At 41.3% G+C, this 19,079-nt stretch overlaps 1 protein-coding gene across 1 annotated transcript in view; it reads left to right on the top strand.

The window, feature by feature from the left end:
- The window catches only part of RNF144A (ring finger protein 144A), a 324,797-nt gene that overhangs the window by 193,464 nt on the left and 112,254 nt on the right, over positions 1 to 19,079 (top strand). The gene's annotated exons all lie outside the window — the stretch shown is intronic.

Genomic DNA, 19,079 nt, shown 5'->3' with positions numbered 1-19,079 from the left:
GCTGAATCTGTTGTCTGCAAAACACTCTTGAGGCTGCTGCCCAGCCTGATGCAGTCAGTGTCTGCAAACATCCTTTATCCTCATCCTGTCAAGTAGGGATGGTGAGAGCCGATAGAGAGAGAGCAGCTGATAGGTTTGAAGAAAGCAAGGCCCGTCCTGGCTAAAGGAAGCAAACACTGAGGAAGCCTGGATTTACAGGATAAAGTATCAGATTAGAAGAGTCATAGATCATGGACTTTCTTATTCTACTACCATGGATATACGGCTTAGTTTCTCCAAACTTGGTTTCTTCATCTTTAATGGGCATTTTTGAACCACATTTTAATAATGTGGAAAAGAATTCACACACACACACACACACACACACACACACACACACCCCTGTATATACATAATACAGATTAAGCATGTCTAATCTGAAAATCTGAAATCCACAAAGCTCCAAAATCTGGAACATTTGGCACTGCCATGATGCTTAAGGAAAATTCTCATTGGAGCACTTCAAATTTTGAATTTTTGCATTAGGGAATGTTCAACTGGTATGTATGTCTGCAGATATTTCAAAATCCAAAAAATCTCAATATCTGAAACACTTCTGGTCCTAAGCATTTCAAATAAAGGATATTTAATCTGTATATAAAAATAGAAGACTGGATTGTGACTCATGTGAAGACTCATGATTTCTTTATAGAAAGAGAGAGACCTATTATTGCAGAGAGGGATCCATGATTTCTTTCTTTAAAATCATAGTAACAAGTGTGCATGGTTTGAAAAAACTCAAAAGAGTGATAGGAGGCCTAGAAAAAAAAATACTACAGGCTCTTGTCATAGCTCTCTTAGGTCCCAGAGACAACTAATTCAAACCCTTTTAGCAATCTGGTATAAAACATCCGATTTCTAAACAATATGATTATTCCTTTTTTTTTAAATTAAGACTTCTCTATTGACTTCTACTATGGAAGATGAGAATTTAAAGGTCAAACCACACGCTCTTCATGTATATTTCTCATTTAAAGAATGATTTTTTCTTATGTACCCAGCAATGATTCTTTTTGAAATGAATTTTAGAATCCCATTCAATGTAGTCAACTCCATAGAAAATATATTGATCTCATTGCTGTATTTTGAGACACCGTTCTGAGACCTTCCATCTGCTGGAACAGGGACAGCTCCTCACTGGGTCTGTGGCATTGGTGTCAACTGGGACTTTACCAATTTCCTGTAAAATTATTTTACGTCACAAATATTTTGGTATTCCTGTTTTCTAAATGTAATGACTTCCTTTTTCGTTTGGAGTCTCCTCCTTCAGCCGTTGGAGCAAATCTTTTGGTCTCTTATTGAGAACTTTGGCAGAGGTGGTAAATCTAGTGACACATTGCATGAAAAACATAAACTTACTTGGGGCTAATATTTTGGTTTGCTTAGATATATAATTCTAGATCAGAAATGGCTTCAATCTCAGAATGTTAGATTCTGCAGATATTGCTGCATTGTACTGTAGTAATCATTTTTAGGTTTGATAAATTTGGTTCCTATCTGAGTCTTGTTCCTTTGGAGACACTTGCTTCTCCTCTGAAAGCTTTTAGTCTCTTATCTTAACTTGTAATATTCTGAAATTTTGCTGTAATGTTTCTTGCTCTGGATTTTTTTTTCTTTCTTTTCTTTCATTTATTGAGTAAAGCACTTTCTGGAATTATTATTTTTGAGGTCTTTAATTTTTTTCAAGTAACCTTTTTATTATCTTACCTTTTCCTATTTTCCCTCTTCTACAGTTTTAATAGTTTTATAGTGTTCAAATTTCCAGGAGATTTTTTTTAAACTTAGCTTTCAGCCCTTTTCTTGAGTTTTAAATTTTGTCTATTATGGTTTTAATTTCCATAATTAAAAACTCTATGTTAATATATAGCTCTATGATTCTCTTATTATTCACTTTAATCATTCTTATTTTGTGGCTGCAAAAATTATCACAGACTGGCCTAAAACAAAGAAATTTATTGTCTCGCAGTCCTGAAGGCCAATATTCTGAAATCATATTGCTGTATGGAAATCAAGGTGTTGTCAGGGCTGTCTCAAGAGCTCCAAGGGAGGATCTGTCCTTGCTTCTTCCAGTTTCTGTTTGCTGACAGCATTCTTTGGCTTGTGGCTACATCACACCAATCTCTGCCTCTATGGTCACATGGCCACTTTCTCTCTGTATGTCAAATCTTCCTCTACCTCCCTCTTACAAACATACAAGTGACTGCATTTAGGGCTCATCTGGATAATCCAGGAAAACTGCCTCATCTCAAGATTCTTAACTTAATTACATCTTCAAAAATCTTTTTTTTTCAAAAAATTAACATTTCCATGTTTTAGGAATTAGGACCCAGATATCATTCAACGGCTATTATTCAGCCCATCACAGTTATTCAATAGAAAATAAAAATACTTTGCTTCTGAGAGATTTTCTTAGATCATTTATTTAATAATTCTCTTTAATTTACTTTGTTTGCACTTTCTGGAATTCTTAATTTTGAGATCTTTGATTTTTTTATACCAATTTTTTTATTTTGTTACCTTTTATTTCTCATCTTCTATAGTTTTTGAATTTCCAGGAGGGTTTCTCAAACTTAGCTTCCAGCCCTTTCCTTGTGTTTTAAATTTTATCTATTATAGTTTTAATTTCTATAAAAACTCTATTTTAATATAGAGCTCTTTGGTTCTCTTATTGTTTGATTTTCATAGCATTCTGTTCTTGTTTCATGAATACAGTATCTTATCTCCTTGGGGATATTAAATCTATTTTTAAAAGTTGTTTTTCTACTTATTGTATTGCCTCCATTTTCTTTTTCTCTGCTCTTACATTTTGATTTGTCTTTCATGTTGGAGGCTTTCCTCAAATGGCTAATGCTGCTTGGTTTTCTGCTTAAAAACTCAAATACTAAAAAGCTGATTGGAAGGTCTATGTGTATGTGTGGCTTATTAATTGGCAAGCTTCACTTAGAGTCATGGTGCTTGGGATAGACAGGATAGTGCCCTAGGACTGTATCTTACATGTTGGGCTCTTCCATTCTCCAAAACAATTCTCTCATCGCCTGCCTGGGGTGTGCTGAGACCCAAGGAAAGAAGGAGGTTGGGAAGACTTCCTCTTTGTTTTGATGACTTATTTATTTACTGTGTCTTCAGCCTCATACTTTATCTTTTCTCTCCTCTTTACCAGCTACCTCTAAATCTAGAGACTCTGGTTCAATTTCTCCATCATGTCAACACCTGGTATCCCGCCTGGACAGAGGAGTGTTGTTTCACTACTCAGGGTGGAGCACTTGGGCTGGAGTGCATGCTCTGTCTGGGAGTCTAATTAGCCTTTCTTTTTTTATTTTCTCTTGTGACTACTGCTTTCAGAAGTAAGTGGGGTTTCCAATTTCTAAGATTTTCTGTGGCCTTAATAAACAATTGAATTTAACATACAACCATTTTTATTTATTTATTTTTGGATAAACAACAGACACTGAGCACAGTCCATGTGTCAGCTACGCTGGGCATAATCTGGGGAATGGGATTGTTTGGTGAGGCGAAGTATCAGTAGAGGAGCATGCAAGAGATAATCAAGAATTAATTGAGAACAGTCAGGACAAAACCAATCAAAAAAGTCCCTATGTGCTGTACCTTAGAGGTTGAATTCATTTTGTGGGCAATGGGGTTCCCATGAAAGGTTTGAAACAGAGAAGTGTAAGTGTCTGGCAAAAAGCTCAAAGAGAGCTTGCACACAACATTTCTCCATCTTCTTTCATTGTCATTGCTTTGCCTCTTTGTGCCCCCATTCTTCTTCCCGTTTCTTCCTTTATAATCTTCCTCAGAATAAACACTTTCATTTATAAATCTCTCAATGGATTTCTTTTCTTCGATTTTGAAGTATTGTATAATCATCTTTTCACCAATTTAGGTACTCTTGTTTTATGCAATTTTTTTTTAGTAACAGGCACAAAGAGTTTGATTGTTTGAAGCCGTTTTTTAATTATTGAAATGAACAGTTTACACCAATCAAAAGAAGTCAGTGCTTGGAATAGCTGCAAATGAATAGACAGAGAGATTTGGAGCATATTCTGATAACTGAACAGGAGGACAGCTTCAAGATTTGTGACTCAGGGTTGTCCAAGATTCCCATATTTTGAAGATTTGCAGGCGAGCTTGCAACCTGTTTAAAATAAGGCTCTCCTGTCTCAAATGCTGATCACACTTGTCCTATGAATAGACAGAGCGTATTTTATAAATGTCATCCAAGGGAAGGTCAGAGCTCCCCACCTGGTCCTTGTCTTTACCAGCTGTGAAAAGAGAAAGTTGTGAAGAAAGAGTTTCCAAAAAATTCACATCTCTTGACACATATGAAGAAAAAAAAGAAAATGAAGCCAAATTTATTGAACACCTACTATGTGCAGGGCACTGAGCTGGGCACTTTCCCATGCATTTATCTTATATCATGCAATCATGCCAAGAGGCAGGTGGCTGTAATCCCATCTTCAAATGACAAAACGGAGAGTCAGAGATAGACAGGTCCATAACACAAAGCTGGAATGGGGAAGAGCAGAGTCTGCGCCCAGGGCTGTCTTTGTTCCCCAGCTGCATTTTCAGGTTCCAATAGAGTCTGAATCCATCCTATGGCTCCTTCTCATCCTACACTGCAGAGGGAAAAAGAACTCCAAAATGCTACTGCATATTCAGAGGGAAAGCATGTCTCTTTAGTGCCTACTCGTCAGCAGTGACAGTCTGTCTTCCCCTAGCTTGGTGCAGAGGGTCAATTTAAATCCTCTGAAGTGCCAAGAGCCCCATCTGCTCCTCCATCTGAAATGGGAATATTTTGCTCTTTTTTTTTTTTTTTTTTAATCTTGATTTGGTCTTTTGCTGTTTGTGTTGCAGCCTTCAGCCCAGATGCCAATAAGGAGGAAAATGTATTAAGTGATAAGGGGCAAATCAATGAAATTAAAATGAATGAGGGAGGAGAATCTGATATGGGGGCAAAAAATGAAGTCTCCCTGTAACAGCTAGTCCAGGCGTACCAGGGAATGCGAGCAGGTTCTTATGCGATTCCAGCAGACACTGACTAGAACCACACGTCTGGGGTAGAGGAGTCAAGACAGCCCAGGAAGATGTGCCAGAAACACCTTGAAGAGACTCTGCCTGAAGACACAGCCCGCTCTGTGGTACAGCTGCTGTTTATTAGGGATGCTCATATTTTATGGATGCGAGCCTGAGAGGGGAGTGCTGTGGTAACTAACGTACAATATGTTGGAATCGCAGATTATCGGTTTTACATCCATGTGCAAAGCTACGACTCTCCACTGTAAGAATGTGAGCACAAAGTTTCAGAGAATGGCAGAATTACAGAGCTCTGGGCTAGCATGGGGGGAGTGTGTGGGATCAGGGACTCATGGAGCACTCACTAGGAATCGCAGGAACACGGGAATCAGCCTTGCCGTGAGAACCAGCCTTGCTGTGTGCTGCTAGCTGACTTCCAAAATCCCCCTGGGCCTGTTTCTTCAACCAAAAAATGGAGCTGAAGATGTATGTCACAGCAAGCCGATGTAAGAAGCAAAGAAAATGACTGTGTTTAACATATTGCCTGAAGATAACAATGTTTTATTAATGATTTTCTCCTGATCAAAAGCTCTTATTTTATAGTCATGAAAGGAGAGACCTAGAGAAGTAAAATTATTATTTTCCTTTTAAACAGTGCAATATTAGTTTATCTTTTTGCATTAATCAATGCTTTCTCAGATGAGCAGTCACCCTTGATCCTCACAGTGACTGTGAAGGAGCCCAGCAGGCCGAGGCACCCTCATTCTGTAGATGAGATGCAGATGTGGGGTGCTGGAGCTTGAAAGCTCCGTGGGCTGGGGATCAGGGCGGCTTGCCCTGTGCTTGGCAAACTGTCCCCCTGACAGTCTCCATGCTGCCAGGGAGTCTTCAAGGCTGCTTTGGGGAAAAGTAGGGACCCTCATCTTATATTTTATTATTATAAAATTATTATAATATAAAATTAATATATAAATATATAATATATTATTATATTATTATATATGATATATTAGGATAATATATCATATATAATATATAAAATATAAAAGTATTATAAATAATTTTATAATTAGACTTCTATGCAGGACTGTGTTTTGTATATGCAAAACAGATTCAACAGATTTCTTTAAAAGTTTAAAAACTCTTGAGTTATACTCTGATTTCTTGACTTGATGCACACAGAACAATGACTCAACTTGGAGAGGTGAAGACATCTCCCAGGTCACCCAGCTGCAGACAGTGCTTTGCCCCTCCCAGCAGGATTGTCACTCCTGCCACCAAACGACGACTCTTCCTTTTTAGGTATTAGTGGCATGTAATTGATGGATTCCTTATCAGGGTCAGAATGAAAGCTGAACCTTATATACATATAGGTGAGAAAATATTTTTGGAACCCCAAAATAGTCATTTTGGAAGTATTTCCATGACTACCTGGAAAACAGGTCGTTTCAAAGATTACCTTAAAAAAAACCTATACGATAAGAAGTTGAAATATCGCAGAAACTTCAAATCCTGCCTTATTTAAAAGTTAAGGTGAATTAAAATAGTAGTGATAGAATTGTTTCCTAAGATACAGGGCAAATGGGAAATAGGCGTAGATGCCAAATGTTTCCTGTTTGAATTTCTAGGGCGTTAAAGGAATCAGGGAGCTATGTTGTTGAACGTGTCTGCAATGTCAGGTGAACTCTGGTGAGCCTGGAGCAAACAGGATTCTTTTTCACAATGCAGGGCAGACAGAATAGTGAGGCCATTTCTCATTTCTCACTCCCTGCACCCCATGGTGACAGGACCTCAGCAGTTCCATCTGCAGGTGCCAGCTTCATTGTGGACAGACTCTGCTCTAAGGATGCCTGGTCTCAGTGTCCTGTGTTTCGACGGAGGTGCCCAGGGACAGCTCTGACTTCTCAGAGTCCTGGGTGGAGAGGGCCACCTGTTGTTTAGTCTTTTCTGGCAGGGCAGACCCATGACCAGGCTGCTTTGTGCCAAGCCAGGGGGGGTCTTTGATTTCTTTGTTTCTCAACCCAGCAGACATTTTCTTTCCTTTTATTTATTTCTTCCTATCCCTGGCCTCTCATTTGATTTTTGCTTGTTCAGCACAGCAATACTTATTCCCTGCAAAATGAATCGATTTCTCCTTCCAGATGTTGGAAATATGAAAGTAATCTTGGCCCTACAGAGAATTGTCTTTGAGAAATCACCCACTTTGTCCTCAACAGCAGGTGTCACTGTTGTAGCAGAAAACCCTGCTGCTTCCAGGGCCCGGGCCAGCCCAGAGATATTTTTACCCAAAAGAGAAAAGGCCCAACATGAGATTCAAACTTGGCAAAAGAAATTCCAAAATGAATGTGAAACCTCATAAAAGGCTGTAAATTATCAGCGTGTCTTTAAACGCTGAGCCCAGGCCTTTGAGCACCCATCCCTTGGGAAGAGAGACCATGGGACTGGTCCCAATCTGCAATCACTCATGATCTCATCCATCCTGCAGCCCCAGGGCTGCAGGCCTCACAAGGATGTAAAGGAGCAGTGACCGAATCCCCTCCTTGTCTCCTGGACCACAAACCTCAGGGGAACACAGGGAATTTTGCTGTGCACCTGCTGGTGTCTGGCGCTCCAGGATTAGCTCTCCTGAGGACACTTTCAGCAAGAAGCTTGTATGCTGGAGCTCACAGGATTACGTGATTTGCCCAAGGACACTCAGGTCATGAATGGTGGAGCTAGAAGGAAAGCTATCTTTTGCTGGGCCCCGCTGTTTCTTCTATATATCTGGTATAGCTGGGACCACAGGGATAATGTGGTAGATGTAAACATGACTTCTCCCAGTTCTCTATGCAGAATACAGCATTATTAAGTGAACCGAATTTAGATTCCCTTGTGGCCGGGGCATTTGGTGTGGCTGGGCCAACACCACTGGGAAAGGTGGTAATGGTTTCGAGATTCAAAACTATATCTTTATTTCAAAATGTGCTTTGTTCTTTGTAAACATAGTCATTCACTTAAAGTTCAAACATCATGAAATACAAAGAAGTCAGAATTTGTATACCTTTAGGTACACAGGAAAACTGCTATGTCAGTAAATTGGGCCTTGACATGCTAACATACAGCTTACCACATGGCCATAGAATTTAAGTACATTGTGTTCACATCTGAATAGAGAAAACAAAAGAAATGAAGAAAAATTGGAAGAGCCTGGAGCTGGAGACCAGATGGGCATACAGCATGATCCATCATCTTCTCAAGCAGTGTCTCTCATCCCCAGCAAGGCCTGTACTGAGGGGTGGGTTGGGATTTGGGGTTGCTGTTTAGTAGAGTGGCTCATTCTTTTTTTACATTTTTTTATTTTACTTTAAGTTCCGGGATACATATGCAGAATGTGCCAGTTTGTTACACAGGCATACATGTGCCATGGTGGTTTGGAATGTGCCGGTTTGTTACACAGGCATACATGTGCCATGGTGGTTTAGAACGTGCCGGTTTGTTACACAGGTATACATGTGCCATGGTGGTTTGGAATGTGCCGGTTTGTTACACAGGCATACATGTGCCATGGTGGTTTAGAACGTGCCGGTTTGTTACACAGGCATACATGTGCCATGGTGGTTTAGAACGTGCCGGTTTGTTACACAGGCATACATGTGTTATGATGGTTTAGAACGTGCCGGTTTGTTACACAGGCATACATGTGCCATGGTGGTTTAGAATGTGCCGGTTTGTTACACAGGCATACATGTGTTATGATGGTTTAGAACGTGCCGGTTTGTTACACAGGCATACATGTGCCATGGTGGTTTAGAACGTGCCGGTTTGTTACACAGGCATACATGTGCCATGGTGGTTTGGAACGTGCCGGTTTGTTACACAGGCATACATGTGCCATGGTGGTTTGGAACGTGCCGGTTTGTTACACAGGCATACATGTGCCATGGTGGTTTGGAACGTTCCGGTTTGTTACACAGGCATACATGTGCCATGGTGGTTTGGAACGTGCCGGTTTGTTACACAGGCATACATGTGCCATGGTGGTTTAGAACGTGCCGGTTTGTTACACAGGCATACATGTGTTATGATGGTTTAGAACGTGCCGGTTTGTTACACAGGCATACATGTGCCATGGTGGTTTAGAACGTGCCGGTTTGTTACACAGGCATACATGTGCCATGGTGGTTTGGAACGTGCCGGTTTGTTACACAGGCATACATGTGTTATGATGGTTTAGAACGTGCCGGTTTGTTACACAGGCATACGTGTGCCATGGTGGTTTAGAACGTGCCGGTTTGTTACACAGGCATACATGTGCCATGGTGGTTTAGAACGTGCCTGTTTGTTACACAGGCAACATGTGCCATGGTGGTTTAGAACGTGCCGGTTTGTTACACAGGCATACATGTGCCATGGTGGTTTAGAACGTGCCGGTTTGTTACACAGGCATACATGTGCCATGGTGGTTTGGAACGTGCCGGTTTGTTACACAGGCATACATGTGCCATGGTGGTTTGGAACGTGCCGGTTTGTTACACAGGCATACATGTGCCATGGTGGTTTGGAACGTGCCGGTTTGTTACACAGGCATACATGTGCCATGGTGGTTTGGAACGTGCCGGTTTGTTACACAGGCATACATGTGCCATGGTGGTTTAGAACGTGCCGGTTTGTTACACAGGCATACATGTGCCATGGTGGTTTAGAACGTGCCGGTTTGTTACACAGGCATACATGTGCCATGGTGGTTTGGAACGTGCCGGTTTGTTACACAGGTATACATGTGCCATGGTGGTTTGGAATGTTCCGGTTTGTTACACAGGCATACATGTGCCATGGTGGTTTGGAATGTGCCGGTTTGTTACATAGGCATACATGTGTTATGATGGTTTAGAACGTGCCGGTTTGTTACACAGGCATACATGTGCCATGGTGGTTTAGAACGTGCCGGTTTGTTACACAGGCATACATGTGCCATGGTGGTTTAGAACGTGCTGGTTTGTTACACAGGCATACATGTGTTATGATGGTTTGGAACGTGCCGGTTTGTTACACAGGCATACATGTGCCATGGTGGTTTAGAACGTGCCGGTTTGTTACACAGGCATACATGTGCCATGGTGGTTTAGAACGTGCCGGTTTGTTACACAGGCATACATGTGCCATGGTGGTTTAGAACGTGCCGGTTTGTTACATAGGCATACATGTGCCATGGTGGTTTGGTGTACCCATCAACCCGTCATGTTGGTTTTAAGCCCCACATGCATTAGGTGGCTCATTCTTAACACGCAAGCCAGGCCCACTAAGGCAGGGCTGTGGCATCTGCAACACACCAGGACAGAGACCTCATTTTTATCAAGGGGAAGAGAAATCAGAATATTTGTTAATTAAAAAGTACTAGATGCTCAGGATTCCTCAGAGGGAACAGATACATTTTTCCTAGAAGATGGAGGTTGTCTCAGTTGACTAGCTCAAACTCCAAATCCCCAAAACAGGGCTAAAATTCTGAATCTGGAGCCAGCTGTGTAACATTAATTAGTCATCTCATCTTTCCAAGCTGCATCTTCTGAATCTGAGAAATAGAAGTTATAACACTATCTACTTTTGATGGGGCTGTTATGAGGATTAAAGGAGAAAATGAGTATACATCCTTATATACAACAAATGTCTAATACATGTTAACTAAGGATTTATTCATAATAGATGAGGTGAATTCATACTTGGTCCTGCTTCCAGATGGACACAGCTTCACGGCTAGAGGGAACTTGGCTGTCAGAGGTAATCGGATGTCTTATCCCATGAGGCACTGTGATCAGTGTTAGGGGTTGTTTGGAGTGCTGTCCTGTGTAGGATCCTGAAGCCTGATCCCACTTAAGTAGACAAGAGTTTTGATCTTAATTATCAATGCTTGTCAAGGGCATAGGAGAGAGAAGTGACATCACGGGGCTACATAGTCCCAATTTCATTCCCAAATTAGTTCAACAGCCTTATTTTCAGACAAGCCTAGAGTGGTCAGGAAAACTTGGAAAACACATTTTTCAAGCTAGTTTTGTGGCTAATGGAGGCCAGATCTGAGTCTCGCTATTTCTCATTCAATTCTGCTGCAACCACTGCCCCTCCATGCAGGAAAGGCAATTCACCTCCATCAGAAATAGAAAGCCCCATATACAAGAAGGTTAGTGATACCCCTATGTTATTTTGCTCAAATCTTTGGGTTCAGGGAATAAATTCCTTAACTCCAAAGTGGAATTTCTTTAATTACTCTGCCCTCATCTATACTCCCAGGACAGACCAAGGCACTGTGAATTTTGCTAGGTGTCCATCAGAAAGATGCAAGAGGACTATGGTTGAACAGAATCTCTAGAGACCTCACCCTTCCCCTGCTGAGGTGTCCCCTAAAACATGTACCTACAGCACTCTGGAAAGACATAGAATGAACAATAGTTTAAAGGGAACGTTACAGGGAATATATGTTACAATAGTGTAGAAATAGCTGGAGGTGACCTTTTATGGTTTGGGTCAGCTTTCATTCTAAATGAGTCATGTTCTTTTCCTCTCCTTTTTTCCCCTTCATGTTTTCCCTTCCCTTAGTTCACTGCATCCAGACAGAAGCTGGTTTAAAGAATAGGATCCATGTTAATCTATGGGTAGAAATACTTCAAATCTCCACTTCCGATTTCAGACAAGCAGTAATCCTGCTTAACTAGCACCACCTATTCAGTTTGGAACTGCCAGAAGGATAGACTTACTTTGGAGTAACCGTCATGTTTCTTGCTCTGGAAGAGAAATATCCTGGGATATAACAGCCTCTCAAGGCACAGGCAAAATGAAGGGGCAGACTGGAGGCAGCGCAGAGTGCCTGACCCAATAGGTAACTTCCATGAGACCAAGCCTCCACACACCTTGTCCAGGCCGTCTTCTCCTCGGAGTCTGCTTAAAGTAATCTGTTTGTGGCCGGGTGCTGTGGCTCACACCCAGCATTTGGGGAGGCCGACGTGGGCGGATCAACTGAGGTCAGGAGTTCGAGACCAGCCTAACCAACATGGTGAAAACCCATCTCTACTAAAAATACAAAAATTAGCTGGGCATGGTGGCGTGCACCTGTAGTCCCAGCTATTTGGGAGGCTGAGTCGTGAGAATTGCATGAACCTGGGAGGTGGAGGTTGCCATGAGCTGAGATCACATTCCAGCCTGGCAACAGAGTAAGACTCTGTCCCCTCGCCCCCCTGCCCCCAAAAAAGTAATCTGTTTGCCTTCTTTTCTTATCTGAATTTTGACTTCAGGGGCCAAAAATTCAGTTTCTAGCAGATCAAATACCTATTTCTAACAATATCCAAGGACCTCTTTAACTCAACGCTTTCTGAAGATGGCAAGAGAATTGAGGAGGACCAAACCCACACTCAGGACTGAGAAGGAAAAAACCCTACACATTTTATTAAGCCTATTCATGCAGAACTACAAGCTCTATCTGTAGCGTGGGGTTCTAAAATTAATTCCCGCAGCTAAGTGTGACTAAGATAACCATCTCTATGGCAGCCTTTCCCTGATTTCTCATATTCTCTTAGCTGAACTCTGCTGGTCAGCTTCTGCAGGTGCCACGCCTTGTGGGCTCATGGCAATATGTGCTAAAATGTTCTTTTAATAATTTTTAGAAAGTCCTTGATTTTTAATTTCAGTTGCTAAAATATCACCATAAAGACCTCATTCTCAACAAGGATGTTGCTATAAAGGCTTCCTCTCCTCCCTCTGCTTTGCTTAGCTCAGCTCATTACCTGATGAGCGGGCAGAGGAAGATGGGGGTGGGAGTCAGGTGGGATCAGTATTTCTTTCTCTATTTGGGTGAACTCCAGCTCAGTTGGTGCCCATGTGTCTTTCATCAACTGCCTCTTTTTCATCAACTGCCTCTCTCATTATAAACATTCTGTGTTTCTTCTATTATAAATATTGCAAGAGATCTTTAAAACCTGTGGGGTTTGATTTATTTGCATTACCATTTGAAGAACAACTTCTGGATTCAGTTCTGAAATGACAAATGATCCATCTCCTCCCGTCTTTGAGCATTGACGATCTTCCTTGGTGGATGCGGCTCCGGGTGTTAATATTCTACCAGTTCAAATCTGTTGATAGAGAATCCAGGTGTGAGCAGGCTGGCCACCCCAGGTATTCCATTTAGGAGGGAACAGCACACTCAGGACACCTCAGGTCCTGCACCACAAGGTTCCAACATCCATCCAGGTTGGCACTCTTTGAGAGGCTCAGGCTGAAGTCACAGTTTCCCCCCTTATCTTGTGAGACTCACAGACAGGAGCTTCAAGCATCCATTGGCTGCTGAGGTATCTGCTGGTCTTTCTGATCACCCATGAGGGCAGATATTCCTGTGTAAGAACCTCCTGCCAAGGAGAAACTCTATCAGCTAAGGTGAGGGGAGATGCCTCTCCTTCAGTCCACAGTACTTTGTCTTTTGGAAAATGAATGAATTTTTGCAAAACCACTAACAGTACATTTTTGGTAGGTGATCACTAACTTTAAATGAAAATAGTCAATTATTCCAAACCAAAGGGCCATCGGGGAGCTGGTGGTTACAGCCATTGTGTTTGCCTGTGCATTGCTCAGTTTGGAGCATCCTAAGTACCAAGACACCTGAGTCTCTTCTCCTAGGAATTCCTAAGAGGTAGGGACTCTAGCACAATCTGTTCCCTTGACTCTGTTGTCTCTGTGCTCCTGAGGCAGAGAGGTAGCCAGGAAACATGCAGTTCTAGAGATATGTCCTCCAGGTTCTTTTTGAAGTAGATGTTAAGCATTCAGAGGGGAAAGAAACAAGAAATGCAGAAAGTGGGGAGAAACTTGGTAAGGAAAAATTTTTAAAATAGCATAGAAAAAACTGTAGCATAAAATCTAAATACCTTAAAGTTTTGGGCATATTTTGTAGGTGTCGAATTTAACTTGAGTGGTCTTAATTAGTCAACAAAGAGTTTCCATTTTCTTTTACTGTGAAGACTGACAATGATTAAATAGAATAAGAATATACAGTGTTGAAGAGGGCGAGAGGGGTTGACATACACATACACAGCTGGTGTGAAAACAAATCACTGTAACCTCTCTGTGGCATGCATTGAAGGCTTTAAAAGTGATCAGTGTTTTGAACTGCTTTTAAGGATTGATTGAAAGAAAATTATTGATCAAGTGCTAGAATATGGGTATACAATGATGTTCATTAAAGTGTTTTTTTAAAGTAACAAAAGTTAATCAACTGTAATCTTAATAATTGAAGGCTGTGTAGCTAATAATAGTCTAGGCTCATGCAGTAGAATGACACAGCCACTGAAATAGTAATGGATATTTTTTCTACTCACATGAAAACTTGATAAAATATTACAGAAAATATATGCAGTATAATTTTATTGTATAACATAAGCATGTTTGTTGGAAATCTATAGGAAATTTTAAGACAAACTCCAAAATTGTTCTAAGAAAATAAAATCCCCTCGTTCCAATTAGGTTAACGGAAGTCAAAGCAAGTTGATGTCAATATCCCATTGTTTCTAAAGGGCTTAAGCATCATCTTTCCTTTCCTTTCTTTCCTTTTCATTTGCTTTTGTTTTCTATTTTGCCAACAAAGCCATGCATTAATTGTATACTAAAAGTAATGAAAATGAAAATGGGTAAAACATCAACTTCAATTTGAATTTTTTCTTAAAATAAGAAATCAACAGTTATTTGATTGATCTCTATTTATTTTGTCCAAAAATACACGTTTATTATATAATCTGCATATCTTGTTTCTACAACTTTCAAATAGTTTATCACCATCATAAACATCAATCATCACTATCACTATTATTATTATAGCAACATAATATTACTATTGTAGCAATGTGATCTTGGTCAAGCTAATTGCCTCATAATCTATTACTCCCATTCATTTCTTAAAGAAGTAAGTATTATTACATGGAAGTGCCTAATTTCAGGCTTTTTAAAAAAATTATATTTTAAGTTCTGGGATACATGTGCAGGATGTACAGGTTTGTTATATAGGTATACATGTGCCATGGTAGTTCACTGCACCTGTCAACCCATCACCTACATTAGGTATTTCTCCTAATGCTATCCCTCCCCTACCCCCCGACCTCCTGACAGGCCCTGGTATGTAATGTTCCCCTCCCTGTGTCCATGTGTTCTCATTGTTCAACTCCCACCTATGAGTGAAAATATGCAGTGTTTGGTTTTCTGTTCCTGTGTTAGTTTGCTGAGAATGATGGTTTCCAGCTTCATTCATGTCCCTGTAAAGGATATGAACTCATCCTTTTTTATGGCTGCATAGTATTCCATGGTATATATGTGCCACATTTTCTGTATCCATTCTATTGTAGACAGCATGCTTGTATGCTAGCAATCTTTTATTGCCATGTAATAGCTTTAGAAAGTCTCCAGTTTGCTTATCCAATAGGAAACTTATCAAATAATTTATTTATTATTAACCACTTAGGCTAGTTCTGGTTTGGGCCTGGTAGAACTGAAGCTGAATGTTAAGTGAATGCCCTGTGGCAGCTGGGGCTAGAAGGTCCTATTTCCCTCCTTCTTAGATAAGGAGGACCATGTGACTTGTGTTGCTCAGTGGATCATGGGAAGAAGGAACAGCTCCTTTGAACTTTCGGTGGCATTCTCCACACCATCTCTTCTCTCCATTCTGAATGGCTATAGAGCATCTGGGGGAGCCTGAAGCCAGCAGATGCTCCTCAAAGGATGCTGGATCCCCTCAATGGATGGATCCTTGGAGGAGAACTCCCAGAGGAGTCTCGGCCCACGATGATCCACAATGGGCTCTGTGCAGCTGCAGAACCGACTCTTGTTTTGTTCTGTTAAGCTGCTAAGGTTTGAGTCAATAAATTCCCAATATCAACTCAAAGAAGATGAACATATATGTGGCTCTGGCTAAATATTGCCAAAATCATATGAATACTGTATGATTTTGCTTTATCTCCAGAGATATATGCCTATATGAACTGTATGTCTTTCATCTAGGGCAGAAAAGAACATTGTATTGGTCAGGGTTCTCCAGAGGGACAGAGCTAATAGGATATATGTACATATGAAAGGGAGTTATTAGGATAATTGGCTCACATGATCACAAGGCGAAATCCCATGGTAGGCCATCTGCAAGCGGGGAAGAAAGAAGCCAGTAGTGGCTCAGTCCAAGTCCAAAAGCCTCAAATGCAGGGAAGCTGACAATGCAGCCTTCAGACTGTGGCCAAAGGCTCAAGAGGCCCCATCAAAAGAGTCCAAAGTTCAAGAGTCCAAAGGCCAAAGAACCTGGAGTCTGATGTCCAAGGGCAGGCGGAGAGGGAGGAAGCATCCAGCCTGGGAGAAAGATGAAAGAAGACTCAGCAAGCCAGCTTATCCCACCTGCCTCCACCTGGTTTGTTCTAGCTGAGCTGGCAGCTGATTGGCATCCACATTAAGGGTGGGTCTTCCTCTCCCAGTCCACCAACTCAAATGTCCATCTCCTCTGGCAACAACCTCACAGACACACCCAGAAACAATACTTTACCAGCTATCTAGGCATCCTTCAATCCAATCAAGATGACACCTAATATTAACCATCACAAACATCTATATCTATGTCTGTAGAAATATATCTCTGTATATATTTTGGAGCAGGAAAACTATAGTAATGTAGGACCCAGGCTTAGGCATTTATATATTTCTTTCCGTCCCCTCCCCTCCCCTTTCCCCCTCCCCTTTCCCTCCTCCCCTTTCCCTCCTCCCCCTCCCCCCTCCCCTTCCTCTCTCCCCCTCCTCCTCCCCTCCCCTCCCATTTCCCCCTCCACTTTCCCCCTCCACTTTCCCACTCCCCTTTCCCTCCTCCCCCCTCCCCCCTCCCCTTCCTCCCTTCCCCCCTCTCCTCCCCTCTCCTCCCCTCCCCTCTCCTTCCTTCCTTCCTACCTTCCTTCCTTCCTTCCTTCCTTCCTTCCTTCCTTCCTTCCTTCTCTCTCTCTCCACCTCCCCTTCCTGCCCCAGGCAGCACTCTCCTTTTGGAAGAGAATACAAAATTTTTTAGTCCTACTTGGAGGAGATAAAGTGTTGTATGCACCGACACTGTTATCACTGCGCATTGCCAGCTCTGTCCTGAAGCTCTTTGCTTACTGCTTTTCTGATTGATCAACTTGTTGTTCTGTTTACTCCTGGTCATGGATCTCTGTAATTGACCACATGATTTGGAGTCCTTATGTTTGTTTTCACTTTGATATTTTCTTAGCGTCCATTAAACACATGTTTACCGAGATCCTCTGTATGCCAGGCACTGTACTAGGTTCTTAGTATAGTTTAGTGGATAAAACTGACATGGTCTTTGACTTTATGAAATTTGAAATTTGCAACAGTCCAACTTTGCCTCCCGGCTTTCTGTGTATAACCACAGGTCGGAGGCACCCTTCACTCAGGTCTTCTGACCTCCCAACTTCAGCTAGGTGAAATCATCCTCTGCCTACTGTTTTCCCATGAAGAAATTAGACATGTAAAGGAAAATGAGGCCTGAGCTGGGAGAAGATTTATGTAAAAATCCACTCCATTTGTATCCCAAAGTTGTAAAATAGAATAGGAATTTTTATATTATTTTTGTAGTCAGAGTATTTTAGAAGGAACTAACTTATATAGGTTGGAAAATTTGCTAACTTTGGGGTGACTTTGCGAAGAAATTTATAGGATCAATAAAAATATATGTATCTCTTTGATTTTACTTTTGTAACTCTTTCAACAAAGATATAGGTGAGTGGATGGAATATATGTTCATATATCTTCAACTATATTGTCTTGAATCAAGAAAACTGTCTTGTCTTCACAAAGAAGCACTGGAAGATGCACTTCCTGTTCTTTTTCAGCACTATTCAAAATATTTAATAGCTGGTGCAGCACTGAGCACCAACTAGTCAGAATGGCTGTGGTTTTTGTTTTATGTTTTTAAAGCTATTTGTGGTAGTATTTGCATGCTGGTGGGATAGCAGGGGAGCACTGGTGTAGGAACACAACTTCCAGTAAAATCACTGGGTTTTGAAGAACATCTTATTTTTCTTTTTTGGAGCAGGAAAACTGTAGTAATGTAGGACTCCTGCTTAGGCAATGTCTTAGTTCATGCTGCTATAACTGAATACTATTGACTAGGTGAAACGTCAAAAATTGATTTCTCACAGTTCTGGAGGCTGGAAATCCAAAGTCAAGGCACTGGCAGATCTGGTGTTTGGTGAAGTTGCCCTTCCTGGTTTGCAGATGGCTGTTTTATCATGGTACCTTTACGTGATGGGGGGTCGAGGAGAGTAAGCTCCCTTATTTCTTCTTATAAGGGCACCAATCCCATTCACTGGACTCTACCCTCATGACCTAATTACTTCCCATAGGCCCTACATCTGAATACCAACACATTAGGAATTTCGGCTTCAGCATTTGAATTTGAGAGTGAAGGAACAGCACACACACTCCATTCATAGCAGCAGTGCATAACTTGAAGTTTGAATTGATCTCTATTCCCCTGTCTAGTGGATTGTCTTTAGCTGGATGATGATGGTCTGGTCCATTTAATAACATCTTTGGATTCTGTTAGCAGATTTGAATCTCAGTTGCAGCCCTCAGCAATGACATGTTCTTGGGCAAATTATTTACGCTTTGGAAGCTTAGTCTCCTAAACCACAAAATCGGGGCAATGTTATTTATCTTGCCCAATTGCAGTGCAGTTGAGACAGTACAAAACATGCAAGATGCCTGCATGGTCTAGCAAAAGTAGAGACTTTGTAGTGGTTCTTCTTATAAATATTAATAAAACAAAGTTAAAGTTGGCTTTTCAATAAAATCCTGCTTCCCTTGGAGGCAGTCTTTGAATGTGAAATAGTCTAAAAAACAAGCTAATTCTGCAGCCAGTGCAAATATTAATTAGCAGTCTAGCAAGAAGCAGGTCACGATGCTGAGTGTCAGTGTGCTAAAATGTCTGCTAGTTTCAAGACAGTAGCACCTTGCTAATTTGTCATTAAGAGGCCCCTGGAGCTAAGAGAGATGACAAAAAT

The sequence above is a fragment of the Pan paniscus genome, chromosome 12, assembly GCF_029289425.2.
Source record: "Pan paniscus chromosome 12, NHGRI_mPanPan1-v2.0_pri, whole genome shotgun sequence".
Lineage (NCBI taxonomy): Eukaryota > Metazoa > Chordata > Mammalia > Primates > Hominidae > Pan > Pan paniscus.
The sequence above is the reverse complement of the archived record's forward strand: the minus strand, read 5'-3'. Positions and strand labels throughout refer to the sequence as shown.